Source organism: Lepidochelys kempii, chromosome 6, assembly GCF_965140265.1.
Source record: "Lepidochelys kempii isolate rLepKem1 chromosome 6, rLepKem1.hap2, whole genome shotgun sequence".
In the NCBI taxonomy this organism is placed as follows: domain Eukaryota; kingdom Metazoa; phylum Chordata; order Testudines; family Cheloniidae; genus Lepidochelys; species Lepidochelys kempii.
The window spans coordinates 59427568-59445626 of NC_133261.1; the positions used below are offsets into that span (position 1 = coordinate 59427568).

The window sequence follows — 18059 nt, forward strand, 5'->3', positions numbered from 1 at the left end:
TTGGAGGTTTTTATTTAATTAAAACATGAACGTTTATTAATTTTAAATGAGGCTGCCACTGCACTTCTACCTAAGCTCTACAGAATTCAAGAATCCTGCTCCAGAATTTAGAATTTTGCTTGCTATGGAGTATGCGGGGTCTTGGATGTTCATTGATGATTTCATCATGAAAGATCAGCATATGCAGGTGGGGAGCCTGTGTGCTAGTCAGGATAAGATGACTTCATTCCTTCACATAATTTCATTTGTCACTCATGAATTTCTAACAATTTTTTTTTAATGGTCTGCTCCCTCCTCCCCCTCAAAAACAGTTTGCCACTGACCCTTTGCTTTCATAACCATGTGCACTTGACCCCCAGCAAGTCCAGCAAATGTTACTGTCTGTTATAGGATCTGTGAAGCTTTTAATCAACTAGGAAACCATAGAAGTGGTAGACTTTGCAATAGATGAGTTCTTTTGGTGGTACAACAGCCAAAAAGAATGAATACAAAAGGCAAAATGATAGCCATCACAGAAAATGTATCACCCTTTCCTGCAGAACAGTTGCCTCTAATACCTGCCACTCTTCTTCTTTTTTTTCTTTTTCCTTTTCCTTTTCTCTTTCTTCCTCTGGTGATGGCTGCTGTAAATCCAGCACAAGAAAAATTGCTGGACTTACCATCATTCTCACCAGCTTCAGTCCCTTGTTGCCAGACCAAACTGATCCAGTTTGCATTGATTTTTCTCTTCCATCTATAAGGAGTTCACTGTACAGCCGAGAGATGTAATACCAGGTACTATAGTGATTTTCTCGTCTTTAATATATTTAATTCACTGGGGTATTTAATTTCAAGCTTGACACTAAATTTAATAATTCAATAATTCTTTAAAAAAAGGTCTTAATGAAACAGTTTCACGCTGCTATTCAAACACAGCTCTTCAGCCTATCTCTGCAATGCTGCTGTGCTGTTGCTGAGCTTGTGCGTTAAAACTGTAATAGCCTGTGTGACAGTGTCCAACACACTGACGCTCCAGTGCTTAAAATTCAGAGTTCTGTTCCAAGGGTGAAATTCTATTTGTAAACAAATGAGTGACACTCATATTAATGAGACACCAAGCTCTGTAGTGTTTTCCGTCTGACATGTATAATGAATGTATTGTTAATGGGATGTTGACACCCCTCCCATCCTATTGCTTCTCAAAAGCCCTAAATGATCTTTTGAAATCACCTTGGGAATTTTAAATCCTCACTAAACACAATATTTATTCCTCAGGGTTTTTTTTTGTTTTGTTTTTGGTTTTTTTTGCCTGTATTTCTTAGGTATTTCTGCATCATCAAATATCCGGGCATCTGGAGTATCTGCTGGCTCTTTCAAGACTGTAAGTAATAATCTGATGCTATTTTTCATTAAAGGGAAAAGAAAAATCTATTTGATTTTTAAAAACTAAGCACAGCAGTAAAACCCAAGTGTTCACTGGGGGCTCAGACTCCCAAAGATATGTATTTTTTAAAAGTGAGTGTATCAGACCTGTCTTTATTTATTTTTAATAGCCTAAATGTTTCTGGGTCATTTCTGCCACGTTAGCTAAATATCTAGTCCTACAAGATCCAGGTGTCCAAATGGCACTGGTACCCAACATAGTTGCCAAGATTTGCTATATCCAAACTCCTCTTTAGTCTACCCCACCTATGTATTTCACGAGATTGTTGGAAACTGACATCCGAGTCAGTGAAGTGAGGACTCCCTTTTACAGCTCTCCATGCAGAAATTTCAGGGTGATGGGTTGGGTCAGAGCTGCATCTGTATGTCATTGAACTATCTGTCAAATTCCTTTCTTTCCATTAACTCTTGCAGTACTGGAAATTCAGAGAACCCTTTTCCATAAGCCATTTCTGTACCTCTGTTTGCTTGGCATCTGTTAGCAAGTTCACCTGCCACTTACAGAGCTGGACCCACTGTCCTAAACTGGAATGTATTAAAAGAGAAATCACCAGTTTAAAAACAAACAAAAACCAAAAAAACCCCAACTTGCCTGAGGAATCATTCCTCTTATTTTAAAAATATTTGGTAGCTGGAATGAGGTATTTAAAGAATGCAAATGATATAAAGTAGAATGAAATGCAGACGTTTAGAGATCAAATTACTCAGTATTGCTTTACAGCTTGCCTTCTAAAATGACTTTTTGCGTTGGCTTTTCTTTAAAATAAAGGCAGTGTAGCATTTAGTTTTCAATTAGGTATACTAATTCTCTTTTCCCCTAGATTATTACTCAGAAATTCTAATGGAATCTGAATCCAAGATCTGCCTTCATCTGTTTTCTAAAACAAATATATCCTAAGTGGACAGACTTGTGTTTTCGTTGGCCAACATAGCATTCAAACTACAGTATAATCTTCAATACTGGATCTATCGGCAACCCAACAGAAAATAGAATGGCATACACACATACCATGGAGATGGATGTAGTATAAGGACCTGACTGGACTGGAATAGATTAGGATGCCTTCGTTGGTCAAGGCTCCATCAAACCACAGAGGCAAACTTCTGTAAAGTGTAATAACTCATATCGGGGAGATAATTTTGACCTATTGATTTGTGCATAACCCACAACAATGCTTGAAGTTAGATTGCAAGATACTGTTATGCAGCTACTGGTTCCTTGGGAAAATTCTGGGGTACACAGATACAAAATAAAAGCTGACTTATTTTTAAGTATTATATTTGCTTGCAAACACTATCTTTGTTTCAACAGAGTTCATCTGTTTTGCCTGTAATTTGCTGCTCGTTCTGCTGTGCACTAGGATCATTGTTTTCACAGCAACCCAACTGTGAAGTCTCAAACAGAATGGACTTCAGTTTAGGGATAAAATGTAGGAGCTGATGAACTCTCAAACAGAGATCTGTCTTCACCAAGAACGAGAGAAAATAAATAGTGAATATCTATATTGCCTTCTGTTAAATTAGTGCCTAGTGTTTAAGTGAAATATTGTTCAAAACTGTCGAAACTCTTCTCCAGCCCTTTCATTAGGGAGTCAATGGAGAACTTATATAATGCTCCATGGAGGAAGAAACTGATAGACCTCATTCCTGTAGATGACTGGCATGGTAGTACTAGTCTTAAAGAAAACTGCCTGTCTCTCAAATTTATTCTTTCTACAAGAGTCAAATCAGAATTTTAGAGCTTCGAGGAGGACCCCTGAGCTTTGTTTTGAAGCGCATATGACTATAATTTCCAGATTCTGTGTTTTTTAGTCATATGTACCACATTAATATGTCCAGCAGTCTCCATACCTTCAGTGTGAACATAAAAACTATGTGTTGGCTACCTATCTGTGTTTTCCGACCAATGGATTGTATGATGAATTTCCTTGTTAAAGATCATATGGGCTCTCTGGAAAGTTTCTGTACAAAGAATGTAAAACATTTCCAAGATGGCTAAGAGAAGACATTCCATCTGGCCCTATAAGCAACCATGTAATACTCAGACATGTTTACAACTTTAATACAAAGATACTGGCTTTCATCGTAGACATTTGAGTTGCTATGTTATTAGCAGTTTGTGGGAACAAAATATCATCTCTGCCTCATGATAGAAAATGTTCGACTGTGTTTCTTGCTAGCTATCGGACTGTTTAAAAAAATATATGAAGTAAAACAAAAGTCTGATAGGTAAAATTATTTTTCCCTTTCGAAAATCTCTTTTAAACCTGATTTATCCTAACTTAACTGGGGAGGTTCAGCATCAAGGAAGGAAATGTGTGTCAGGGTAACTCATTTTCTTTCAGCAGATCATTCTATCTGATGAGATGCGACCTCATGGGACAAAGCTGGAAAGTGTTTCTTGCAGCACCTTTTGATTTCTGTTCAGGTCCTTATCTCACACCCATCACCATGGTAGCGGAGTACCTTGAAGACCTTAATCTACTGGGACCATTTTGATAACAATAGTTGCATTTGGCATCCCCATGTCAATCCTTTGCTCGTATTGTCTACACTTCTTCATTCTCCACCTCTTTCCATAGTGTGCTTGATGAGAGCAAGTCCAAGGGAATGGAAAGAAGCTTGAACATAACATGTTAACATACACGTGTTCCAATACTTTTCTAGGACAGAACCTTACAGATCTACTTGATTATTTAATTCTTACTTTCAGACTGAATGACTAGGTTTTTAACTTTGTCATGTTTTGGAATAACAAGGGAAGGTTGGTCTCAAACCAATGTTTTCTCAGCTTATCTGTGAATGACATTAAAAAGTATTCAGGGGAACTACCCCCAAGATTGGGAAAAAGAATTTCTATATGATAAACAACCTGGGTTTCCATGCAGAGCCCAAGAGAAAATGTGAATTCTGTGGTGTATTACATATGCTATGTGTGAATGTGGAAGATTGGAAATGTTTCATTATTAAGGTGCATTTGATTGTTGTGTCTGATGCTCAAGTTGATCCCATGGCGGCAATCCACATTTTACTATTCCATGCATACGTCTTTAGTATTTTCAACTTTTGATTCAACAGACATTGACTTGTGATATAGAAACCAAATAATTGTGCTGCTGCCAATGTTACATTTTAATTGGACTATTGTATAGCTTAGAGGACGGGCCACATGGGAGCAGCCAATTACTGTGTGTGTCTGTCGGAAAGCCTTTCCATTATAGGATGCTGATTGAGATTATATAGCTCCAGATTGTTCCATGTTATAGATTTCTACCACGCTTAGTCGATGGTCTCATTAATTGACAATTACCTTTTTCCCTGTGTTTGAGCAAATTGACATGAGCAACCTGAGATGTTAAGTTTAATTTGCACTAGGTGACACTGTGCCTGTTTAATCTTTAACAAGACCCATTAGGCTTCCTGCTTTTAATTTCACACAGGCCATAAAGCATCACCACAGGGAAACTATGACCAAGTCAGTATAAGGAGAAGAGGGAATTCTATGCAGAAATAATAGGGAATGTTAGTGGTAGGGTTTTTTTTTTTGGCTCATCTGTTCAGACAAGGAGGAAGAAATGGATAGTTTACCCATTGTGTATGTTGCAGTAGATTTAGGGGCCACTGGATTGTACCAGTTTATGGAATTTGTTGTTTTAACTTGTTTCACTGTATGCTGCTTGTCAACTCTGCTCAGTAAAATGAAATTTTGAGTCACTTTGTGAGGGATTTTGCAAGAATCCCATACCATTGGGTTTTTGGAATATAAAGCAAGAAGCTGACTCTTTTGGAAACTGGAATTTTATGTATAAAATAGAAGCTGGATTGTTTCCTTGTAGATAAGCATTTTCATCCATAACTAGGTTTCAATATCTCATACAAGTAGCTCACCTTTTGATACATATGATGATCAGTCTCCCTATATCAGGGTTTCTGTTATAAGTTCCTTTAGCTCTTCTGGTGGCTTTCCCCAACCCGTCCGTTTTATTTCCCATCTCGTTTGCACGTGGTTGTAACCAGACAGTTCTAGACATGGTAATTTGTTCTCTGCTCCAGCCGTGTCAGAAATAGAGGTGTAAAGCTGGGTGAAATCAGCATGCTGATTTCATCACAGCCCATATCTCCTCACTACCCTTCCCTGCAGCCTTGGGTACACACTGAACAAGAGAGGTCAAAGTATAGATAGCTGTGCACCCTGCAGGGGAAGAACTTCAGGGCAGAGGAATAATTGCTCACAACAATACTTTAGATTCAGTCAGAAAGCTAGAAACAGCTCTGCCTGCCCCTGCGAAGGTCCCCAAGTAAGTCAATGGGATTTGATGATCAATGGAATTAAAGGCTTTTCTCCATTTACACCATGTCCATGCAAATTTCAAAAAGTAATGAAACTAGAATAGTCAGTTTTAATGTTAGTTCTCATGTAACATCTGAGTGCTGCAAGGCTGCAGACAAGTAGGGAAATGGTTTTAAATCTTAAAAACCCTTTTGCTTGTTGAAACAAATGAACCAATTTCCAGAAACATGAGGTGTGGTGAACAACATTTAAAAAGCTTTCTAGTTACTGTAAGGAAGTGTGGAACTGGGAGTGGGGAATTGTTCTTGAGAGGACCTCTCAAGATATCCAAGTTAGCTTGAAAGCAGCTTAGGGCAGAGATCAATGGCCTCTTTTGTCTAGATTGCAGTAGCACTGAAAATGTCCTAGGCATTTTCCAAATAAAGACAGAAAGTTACAGATGCAGTCCCTGTCCCAAATAGTGAAGAGCTGTGTAAAATTCTGGTGCTTCATAAATTAATAATCGTATCAATACTGTTCTTCAGAACTTGTGGGTGGGACTCAAGTACTCTGACTTTTAGAACGTGTTCCAGTGTATCCAAAAATGTTGAATTAGATCCCCCTTTCCATAATTCTTGTTGCCAACATGGAATTTAATACAAGCAATTTTTTAAAAGTTTGAAATATGTAATCATTTGCACCCACTAAGCAGATCATGGCTAAATGTTCTCCATCTTCAGGTTTCGTCATTTAAGCACTAAAAACAAAGTTGGTTTTCAGTTCCATTACAGAAGTTTCAGTCTTTTCTGTTTCATCTAAACACATTAGATAACCTTATCTAAGCCAGAACTTGTTTCTACCATTAAGAAAAAAAATTAACAGGTATGTTGATAAATGTAAAATGGGTTTCTCTTCTCTTTGGGTGAAATTCTGGCTCATGGAAGTTGTTGGCAAAACTTCCATCGATTTTAGTAGGGCCAGAATTTCACCCTTCATTTCTTCTCTCCCACTACTCCCAGAGATCAGTTTTCATTTACTTTTGCTTGATACAATACAGTAGAACCTCAGAATTATGAATTATCTCTGGAATGGAGATTGTTTATAACTCTGAACAGAACGTTATCAGTGTTCTTTCAAAAGTTTACAATTGAACATTGATTTAATACAGCTTTGAAATTTACTATGCAGAATTAAAATGCTGCTTTTATATTAATTTAAATGAAACAAGCACAGAAACAGTCTCCTTACCTTGTCAAATCTTTTTATTTAAACGTTCCCTTTATTTTTGTTAGTAGTTTGTTTAACACTGTGCTGTACTGTACTTGCTTTTTTTGAGGGGTGGTCTGCTGCTGCCTGATTGCATACTTTCAGTTCCAGATGGGGTGTGTGGTTGACTGATCAGTTCATAACTCTGGTGCTCATAACTCCTTGAGGTTCTACTGTACCTATGTTTTTGAAAGAGACCTTTGTTCACATGATGTAGTTGATGAAAATGATCATCTGAACCTACCTGTTTTTGTTTCTCCTTTTTCCGTCCCTTTTCATTTTCATTCTGTCTTGTTTTGGGTCATTGATCTCTTTTGTGATTCATTTCATGTAGAGATGTTATGGGGACGGGGTGGGGGAAGAGCTGTTTGCTTTTTTTTTTTTTCCAGTGGGAAAAAAAAATTCTTCTCCATCTCTCTCTATTTTATGTTGTTCCACTTTGTCACTGGGGTTTGAATGATAAAAGGTATAATAAACTTTAAACTCTGTGGAATTCTTGTTGATGGAATTTAAAGCTAGACAGGTTTGTCATTTTTAGCCATTGACACAGGCTGAATTGATGTGGGGCCTCAGGCCTTCTACTGCCAGATTTGTCTAAAGCATGAAGAATCTCATTATTGCAGAGTGCACTCAAAGCTCAGTGTGTAGAGGGTATGATAACTATATTGCTGGTTAACTCCTGCACCCTATGAGTCAGTGTCATCACTGCATTTAATGTCTAGGTTTGTGCCAGTGTTCACATTCATGTGCTTGAGTGATGGCAGATGATAATGACTCATACCTTGTTTGCTGATATGCTATCACTTTTTCTCTGGCTTCATGGACGTTTCATTGAGTCTCAAGGCGCAATTACTGGGAAAGAATGAAGAGATCTGTGTGCATGAAGAGCAGCCAGAGAATCTGGGGAGACCCTGAACATCATCTTACCACTGGAAAGAAAACAAGATGTTTCTCCCTTCACCTCTTCTCTAAAATACTGTATCTGAAACTTTCTGATTTTGTTAGTATAGATTAAATTTTTGCATTCAAACAGCAAAGCTCTAGAAATCCATGAACTAATGCTATGAAATGTCTGTACAATAGAATAAGATGAGTGTGCCCGTTCATTCAATCCTTGAGTGACTAGTGAAGGAATTAGCTTGTGTAGCAATAAATATCTTGTTCCAAGAGATGTCAGCTGCTACTTCTACCCTTCTCATGAGAATCCAGTGTTGCAATGGCAAAGATATGGAAAATGTCACCATTTATTATTATCTGAATCCAGTAAATGGGTCTCTTGAAGATAAAGGAATTATTAGTCAGAGGTTCCACACTCAGAGTGCCATATGCGGTTAATGGAACAAGGTGTGTGGCTTTTTTTCTCACTATTTCCCTCCCTATGACAAACAGGATGATTTTAAGAGGATTGTGTTTGTGGTTTGAAGATGGGGAAATCCTCATCTGGTTAGATTGTAATCTGGTGCAAATAATATTACAGCAGAAGCAGCTGTATAGGGAATAGGTATTAGGAAAGCATGGTTGGGTAAGTCCAGAGTTCAGCATGATGTAATAATTCTAAAAATGATACTTTGCACTTAATCCTTTTCATTCAAGGATCGTGAAGTGTTTACAAGCATTAATTCATTAAGATTCACAACACATTTTTGAGGTAAGTATCATCCTTCTTTCACAGGTGGTTAAACAGAGGAGAGAGATTAAGCGACTCGTCAAGGACACACAGTGAATTAGCGGTAAGCAGAGGATCAATGACAAAAGAAAAATTCAAGAACAAGGGGACGTTCAATGAAATGATGCATAATTAACTTGTGGAACTAGCTTAGACTTGATAATATCAAGTCTAAGAGCTTCATTATATGGGTTAGAACAGTGGTTCTCAAACTTTTTTTTTGCGGACCACTTGAAAATTGCTGAGGTTATCAGTGGACCATGTAATGATCTTTCCAAATGTTGTTTGTACTGTCAGCTAACTATTGTAAAGCGCTTTGAATAAAAGTGCTATATTAAAAAAAAAATAAACTTTTTTGTTCTACAAATAAAAGCACACAATTCAGATTTTAATATCAGTAGTCTTACCTTTCTAATGCGATGGATGTGCCCTCTCTCCCACACCACAGCAGACCCCGAGCTGGGGCTGGGAAGGAGGGGGGGGGGTCTCTCCCGTGTCACAGTAGCCACAGAGCTGGGGCTGGGAAGGAGGGCCATCTCTCCCCGGCAGCCGCAGCTCTGGAGCTGGGGAAAGTCACATCTTTCTCTGGCTGTCTCAGCCCTGCATGTCCCAAATTCTCTCCACCCCCTCTTCTTATCCCACTTCCTCCTCCCACCTACCCCCCATTTCCCCCAAGGCCACCACCTCCCCTTATATATGTGTCTTCTCCAGGGTCCAGACACCTAATTAGTGGAGCCACACCTGCGTGGCTCCACTAATTAGGTGGGTGGCCCTTCATTCTCTCACATGCGGCTGCCCAGGCACGTACCTTAGAAGGAACTATCAGTGAACCACCTGAATGGAGTTTGCGGACCACTGGTGCTCCGCGGACCACAGTTTGAGAACCTCTGGAATGGAAAATATGGCATTTAAAACCTCTGGTTCAGCGCACAAACCAGGCACAAATTGTTTGGGATTAGGAAGAAGTTTTTCCATAATTTTCTGGTAATGTGTTACTTGAGCCTTTCTGTGAGTCATTTGATATTGGCCACTATCAGAGACAGTATACTGGCCTAGATGGACCTCAGGTCTTATCAAAGATGGCAGTTCCTATATGTTTTTTTCCCCCCTTCTCCCCCAGTTCTATACTTTAAGTGCTAGAATGGCTGGCTGTATATGGCAGTTCATATGGTAGGCAAAATTGCATGCTAAAGCTTCTTGGTAGGAGATTATTTGAGCTGAAGCATGTAGACAGGCTGCCCCGAGCTTTAAGATGTCTCTGGAAAAGTAGAGTATCAGTGAGAGAAAGGAGGAAGAAGAATATGCTCAACAGGATACAGCAGATGCTGGATGAGGTAGCCTGTGGAAAGACCATTCTATAGCTAATTCTGTAAGAATCATCTCTCGGTGTAAGTCTGAATCCACTTGACTCAACCAATGACAAAATATTTTAAGGCACAAGCCACTGAACTTCTGAGAGGAGCTTGGATCTTTGTTTATCACTGATGGGAGCACAGACTGTGTTTGGCTTGCAGCTTCAGACATTTTTATGAGCGACTTAACTGACATGACTTTTCCTACTTTCCACCTGCAAACCACCCCCCCCCGCCCCCGGCCCAATGCTCAAGAAAAAAAAGGAGCATGACAGTTGTCCCTATTCTGAAAGGATCCAGAAGCTTCAAGATCTTGTTGACCATTGGTAACATTTTCCAGGTGCCACACAAATGTTCATGTTGTCTGCAGATCCATTTTTCAGTAGGACTGAAACTGAACCCAGAGACAGCTAGAATTGATTGAGCTTAAGGGCACCGGAACCTTTGCAGAAGTGGAGGGGCCAAGGCCAAAGTGGCGGAAGAATTAAAATAGTATTTAAATATCCCACAAAGTACAACTGTAACATAAATAACCCAGAATACAAAATATAACCACATTATAATATTTAAGTTATAATTATGGTATGAACAAATGGAAAAAAAAAAAAGAACTTTAGTTCTAAACATTGGGACAGCATTTTATTTTTGCACTTCACGTATTGTACTTCACTTGCATTTATCATTTTACTGTGTATACTCCACTTTTAATATTTCACTATTATTATTATTTTTATTATTATTATTGAACTGTAACTTGCAATTCTGCAACATTACCATTGAATCATCCTTGTTTATATATATTTTAGCAATTGTAACCCTAACTTGTAAATATCCTTGGAAAAAGGCAGCAAAATAATAACAAAAAACTTTGAAGGGAGATACATTTATCTCCATATATGAACTACCATAGAAAAATCACTTTATAATGTTTTATTAAAAAAATCAAATCAGAAATATATTTTTAAAGAACCTAACACTCACCGTTAGCAGGCTGTAGCAGACAAACAGTATGATATCTATTAAGCAAAAAATGTAAATTTAATGCAATTTTGATTACGTGATTATGTAGGATTGCTGTGGATATCTAGGAATACATCCGATCTCATAGTGCATCTTGGCCTTTAGCAGTATGATCATGTTTTTCCCACAGTGCATGTGTTTCTTTTGTTAAAAAGTGGAGGGACCATGGCCTCCCTGGTTCTGGCGCTGGTGATTCAGCTACAATATGCAGACCCATACTCTGTAAAGCAGTCTTGTTGAACTTCTCTCATTGTCCAATGCTTGACTGATGTACACAATTACATCATAATAATTCACTGGCTCCCATTTCATAGAATCATAGAATCATAGAATATCAGGGTTGGAAGGGACCCCAGAAGGTCATCTAGTCCAACCCCCTGCTCAAAGCAGGACCAATTCCCAGTTAAATCATCCCAGCCAGGGCTTTGTCAAGCCTGACCTTAAAAACCTCTAAGGAAGGATAATTTCTGTATCCTATCAGCTATAACCTGCTTGTCTTTACTTTTAAGGCCCTTCATGACCTATCTCTCAGTCGGCATCAGAAGGTCAACTCCTGCCTCTGTTTGTCCCATGATGTCAGCCTCTGTCACCCACTTGTTACATTTTCAAACAAGCATCCTTGGGCTTCTCCGAGGCTGCCACTCATGCCTTGGACAAGCTCCCTGTAAGCATTCACAAACTAACTCATTATCCTTCTTCAAAATCCAGTTTAAGACTCTCCTTGCTACAAGGCCTACAAAGACATTTACAACAGTTAGGCTGCTGGAGTGCTGAGACCACCTCCTACCATACTGACCATATTGGCTCATTGTTTCCTGGTACTCAATCTGACTAGCCATCTGTTGTCTCTTGTCTTATACTTAGATTATAAGCTTTTGGGGGGCAGGGACCATCTTTTTGTTCTCTGTTTTACAGCGCCTAGCACAATGGGGTGCTGGTCTATGACTGGGGCTCCTAGGTGCTACAATAATACAAATAAAATACTTGTAGTGTGCTTTTATCAGTAGATCTCAGTGCTTTGCAAATGAGGTCAGTATCATTATCCCTTTTTTACAGATGGGGAAACTGAATCACAGAGTAGGAAAGAGACTTGCCCATGGTCAACTAGCAGGTCAGTGGCAGAGCTGGGATTAGGACCCAAGCCTCTTGGAACCTAAAATAATCCTAAACCTCCATCCATTAGGCCATGCTGCCTCCCACAAATAAGAGGACTGCTGTTTGTGCAAGCTTCTTTGGAAGTTCTTATTTGTAAACAGGAACGAAGGAGGGGAAAAGAAATCAAAGTACTGCAATTGCCTAATAGAGTTGGACTCTCGCTGTATTACACACGTCACCCCCAAGCTAAAGCTAGACAGCCAAAAAAACAGGTTTTAGAGAGTCAGTGAAGTCCTACCATTGTCATTCCTCTTCCTGCAATGCTCAAAGCATATTTTGCCCATCTACTGTGTTGTAATATGTTGTGCACGCTTGCTGCACTTTGTGAGTGTTTTTTGTCTCCTATTAAAATCACATGTAAATATATGTGTAAATTAGGTGTGCTTCCTGCCCCGGGTTATTGCCAGTATGGCCATTGGTACTGCTGAAGTTGTGTAACATTGGGCCATCTGCAGCTTTCCAGCTGCCGATAACTTTCAACAACTGGATCCTGAGCTTTGTTCAGAAGTTTAAAATGTTACATCGCAACATATTGCTGATCATGAATCATATCAGGGAGATGCTTTCTCTAATTTGCAGGTATCAATTTGAATCTTCTTGAAAAACAATAACATGCAATCATTGCCATGTGGGAGGTGGATAGGATGGAGGAAAGCATGATTTACCTTAGATATTTCTTTAAAACTGGAGAAATAGACATCTAATGTCCAAACTGGATATGGGCTCTTAACCATTGTGTAATGGAAGTGCAATGCTCTTCTGTATTCAGGTTGGTTATCTGCACTGTGGACTTAACCTGAATTGAATGCAAAGTGCTTATGTGCCAACCACACATGCACAGACCAGTCACAGACATCAGGTTCTTTTGGAATTGGAGGCATTATTTCCAATTGTAAATGTTGCTTTTGGAAGCGAGTGGCTCCTTTTTCTCACTTGCCTTGAATTTTTTTTTATCCTTTTGGGACATCAATCTTTCAATTAATGGATTTGAAAAATTAAAAGTAATTAGAAAGCTTTAGTACAGATTGAAAGTAAGATAAACTTGTTAGGCATTAACAATATCACCAAGAGAGCACTTCCTATAGGGAATTAGTAGGGGTGGGGAGAGAGAGTTCGGAGTCTCTTTCCTGAATTATCACTATGCTGTGTAATGAAGCAGAAACTTACACTGAAATGAACTAATTTGCTATGGCTGCTCATGAGGTCGGCAATCCAGCTGGAGAGAGACTGAGAGACTACAATGTTTAAATTTAAAAAAATAAATTAATGCCCTTATTTAAAATTTTAGATTTTAAATGTTATCTTTGTTGAAAAGCAATTAGGCTTTAAATCAGTTGTCAGATAGATAGATATATTATCAGTGGTTACCTCTTTCATTTTTTTTGTTTGTTTTTAACATTTTGAGCACAGACAAGAAGAAAGTGACTAAATATCAGCAAGTGATGCTTTTCACACACTCTAGCAGCCTGCTACCAGCTGTACTGGCAGAATGGTATGCTTCAGATCCATGTAAATGAGAAATATGTTTATCACAAGGGTGCTGAGCTGTGCTTCTGTCTTGATTCCTTAATTTTTAATGCATAATGATTCTGTTGAAAGCACTTCTCTTCCCATTTTTCTTTAGACTTTGCAGCATTCATTAATAAGGACACAAATTATAGTGCAATGTGCTGCTGCTGTATTAAATATATATATATTTGAAAACTGTATTAAGATGGACCTGTCTGTGAAGGTATGTTTTCCATGAGTAAAAAGAAGAAACCATCCTTTAATTCATCCTTTTGCATTACAATGCAAGATCAAGCGCCACTGAGACATTCTTTGCTGCCACTAGATAAATAAGTTGTGATACTCAGAACCAGCAAGGATAGTTTTAAGCATATTGTGTGTGTGGTTTACCTCTGATTTTCCTCCCCATTGTGGCTTTCAGGTCAGACCATCCACATTATTTTAACTATCAGGTGGTGTGGATTTTTTTTTTCATTTTATGTCCTTGGTGTACCTCCCCCCTCTTTTTTTTTTTCAAATGGTATGCTCCTGTCAAGGTTCCTTCCCCACTCTGAACTCTGGGGTACAGATGTGGGGACCAGCATGAAAGACCTCCTAAGCTTATTCTTACTAGCTTAGGTTAAACGCTGCCACCACCAAAGTGTTACACAAAGAACAGGGGAAGTGCCCACTTGGAAATGTCTTCCCCCCCCCCCCAAATATCTCCCCAAGCACTACACCCCCTTTCCTGGGGAAGGCTTGATAAGAATCTTCACCAATTTGCATAGGTGAACACAGACCCAAACCCTTGGATCTTAAGGACAATGAAAAAGCAATCAGGTTCTTAAAAGAGAATTTTAATTAAGAAAAGTAAAAGAATCGCCTCTGTAAAATCAGGATGGTAAATACCTTACAGGGCAATCAGATTCAAAACAGAGAGAATCCCTCTAGGCAAAACCTTAAGTTACAAAAAGACACAAAAACAGGAATATACATCCCATTCAGCACAACTTATTTTATCAGCCATTTAAAGGAATCAGAATCTAAAGCATATCTAACTAGATTGCTTACTAACTCTTTACAGGAGTTCTGACCTGCATTCCTGCTCTGGTCCCAGCAAAAGCATCACCCAGACAGAGTGAGCCTTTGTTTCTCCCCCCCCCTCCAGATTTTAAAGTATCTTGTCTCCTCATTGGTAATTTTGGTGAGGTGCCAGCGAGGTTATCTTAGCTTCTTAACCCTTTACAGGTAAAAGGACTTTGCCTCTGGCCAGGAGGGATTTTATAGCACTGCATGCAGAAAGGTGGTTACCCTTCTCTTTATATTTATGACCGCTCCCCATTCGAATGACTAGCAATAGGCAGTGTAACACACACTTTTGTCTTCCCCTTTGGGTGTTTATCTTGTGAGATCTCATGAGTAAAACAGGTTCATACCTGACCGCTAGTTGGATGGGAGATCTCCAAGAAAAACACAGGTGTGGACAGAAGTTTTGATTTTAGTAGTGGCACTATCCCTCTGAGTCAGTGCTGAACACCTTGCTGGTGCATTGGTTAAGGAGCACCGTGTGCTGCAGGTGCTGTCTTCTAGATGTAACTTAAAAACTGAGGTCCTGACTGCTAATCACTATAAATACCATGAGAACTTTTCATAAATGTGGCAGTATTTAATCCTGACATTCTCTCCACATACAAATTTGGGGGAAAGCTTAATGTTCACTTGCCCCTCTAACTAATTGTTCCTGGTGCAGAAAGGCTTCCTTGTTCTGCCCAAGAGAGAACTGCATTTCAGTGGTGGATGACTAATCTTTATATGTACTATGCACTTCAATGTGCTTTTAGAGCTCTCATGATGAAATGCTACGTAAACATAGCTTGATATTACTGTATGTATTCTAGTAACATGTCGGAGATCATGCTATCCTGAATATCTATCAGCAGAGGTAGTAGAGAACGTTAGATTGCATAGCCAAAAATGATCATCTATGAAGTCATTTATTCGTGCTTGCAGTATGCTTGGAGCTGTACAGGTAACCAAATGAGATTGTCCTTTCTCTATTTGGGTGACTCTGAAAGGCCAGACATGCAGTCAGATGTTGATGTAGACTCCCTAAAATCTACTCCAGCAGACTGTTTTCACCTTCAACACTGCATGCTTCACCTTGGCAACAGAGTTCACGTGGAGCTCCGTGCATTCTGAGTCAGGGCCATTTCTAGCTCTCTAAGATCTGTTGACCTTAATTTTGGTTGGTATCAATCTATGTAGGTGTCTTTGATTCCAAGACCCATGTCAATTTAGTTGTTACTGGCCATGCAGAGAGACACTGCATGTGTCCATGTCATGCTGAGTCACAAGATTCTGTCAATAATCTGGAACTAGCAATCAACTTTCAAAATACTCCTATTCAGACCACTTGCTCTCATGGCTATCATAAGGTCAGTAAAACTGAAGAGTTCACAATTCAGTGAATAAAACACAGATGATGAGTGCAATTTTGACTCCATTAAGATCAGTGAAAGTTTTGCCTTTACAGCTCAGTTAACTAGAATATTAATTATCAGGTATCTAATATATAGGAGATATGAACCCATGGTCCCAGTGGATTGTTAGACTTTGGGTCATGACAAATGCAGCTGTGTTTTGGGTCCCAGGTGGGAAGAGTTTGAGAATCACTGATCTTCTGTCTAGGACATGCACTCACATTGAAGGTGCTGATATCTATGGGGGAACCCTGTGTAATGTGTGATTTCCCCCAAATGTTGTGTAAAGCTTTATTTAGGTCTCCTGTGTTGATCTTCTATTTTGAAGGATGGCATAAAGTTTGAAGAAGAAAATCAAGGTTTTATTAAAATCTCTCCCTGAACCTAAAGCCTCCTCTCAGCCTGGAGGGCCCAGTTATATGTATGTCGTTGTTTGTGGTGGTAGTAATGGTGGTGTGTGTGTTGGTTTTGTTTTTATTTTAAACACAAGATAAATGGAGCAGGAGGGAAATAGAGGAGCTTTGTTCAATTTTTAAAAAATGAAATGATCTAAGTAAACAAAAAAAATTGGTGAATGTGCACAAAAATAAATGGTAATGACCCTTGCACAAGGCAAAAGGAAACGATCCATTTCATTGCATAACACTGTAATGTATGTAGAGTAAAGCAAGGGTTTTTCCTTTCTGATGAACTAGAAATCCAGAATAATGGTTCTGTAGTGTGATTAACTGACTAGATACAAGGCTAGATCTGGTGTCGGGTTCCAGAGGCAAGTCCACATGACACCAAGTCTGTAGATATTGCCCCCATTTGTGCTGTCTGCTAAATGAAGTTTTCTCCATAGAGGGCTGTGTTTGATGGCTCCTTCAATCATTCTGTATAACAAGGCAAGGATTCATTTTACCAGCATCTGGTGGGTGTTAGCTTACAGTTTTGATTTCAAGATGGTAAAGCAATAAGCCACTGTGAAAAGGTGGGCATTTCTGGGCCATTGATGTGCACCTCAGATGTGTTACAACTCACCTTCTCTTCATCTGATAGTGAAATGTCCCAGAGGCCCAGGTACATTGGAGGCCAGCCTAGGTGAAGGAAACATCAATAGATTCCTTTTGAAGTGCTTCTTGGAAAATACGGCCTCATGTATAAAGTACTGTACAAACATTAATTAACTTGCTAGCGGCTGTACTTCAAAGTCTGTAGCCTCCCAGCCATGTTTCAGGGGTAGCTGCACTACTTAAAGTTTTAAAATTACTTCATAATCTGACTTGGTAACTAACTCAGTGCTTCCATTTCAATTCTGTAATGAAAGTAAAATTATTAAAATGTCCTGTTGCTGCAGTGTAACAGCTGGGCTGGGATAGGGGAAGATTAATAGATTATAAGGCCAGATGGACCATTGGAATCATTTAGTCCTGGGACCATTGTGACCATTTAGACTGACCTCCTGTATAATGCAGGCCACAGGACTTCCTTGAATACATTTCTGTTTGAACTGGAGCATAGCTTTTAGAAAAACATCCAACCTTTATTTTAAAATTGCCAGTGATGGAGAACCCACCACACCACTTAATAAATTGTTCCAATGGTTAATTACCCTCTTCAAAAATTGCAACTTTATTTCCAGTCTGAAGAGGAAACTAATGATGGGCGTTGTATGTGGGAAGGGGATGAATTACAGGGTTTTGTAGCTTTGAAGGTAAAGCCATTTGTGGTTAGTTAAAATACTATGTTAAAAATATGGTAAACAGCCTTCCCTGCCCCGCCCCATTTCTTAACTTGATTGCTTAAAAATGTACGTAACAATGACTTTGCTCTCCCCTCCATATTACATCTGAGTATCTGCGTACTTTTTGAACATCAGGTCGGGGGGAGAGGGAGGGGGAATGTAGTGATGAGGGTGATAAAGCCCCACTGTATTTGACTAGAGATTAAAAGAGTCT

General features: G+C 39.1%; 1 protein-coding gene across 6 annotated transcripts in view; it reads left to right on the top strand.

Annotated features, from left to right (window-relative positions):
- LOC140912881 (transmembrane protein 263-like) overlaps window positions 1–18059 on the top strand; it is a 313599-nt gene that overhangs the window by 65808 nt on the left and 229732 nt on the right. The gene's annotated exons all lie outside the window — the stretch shown is intronic.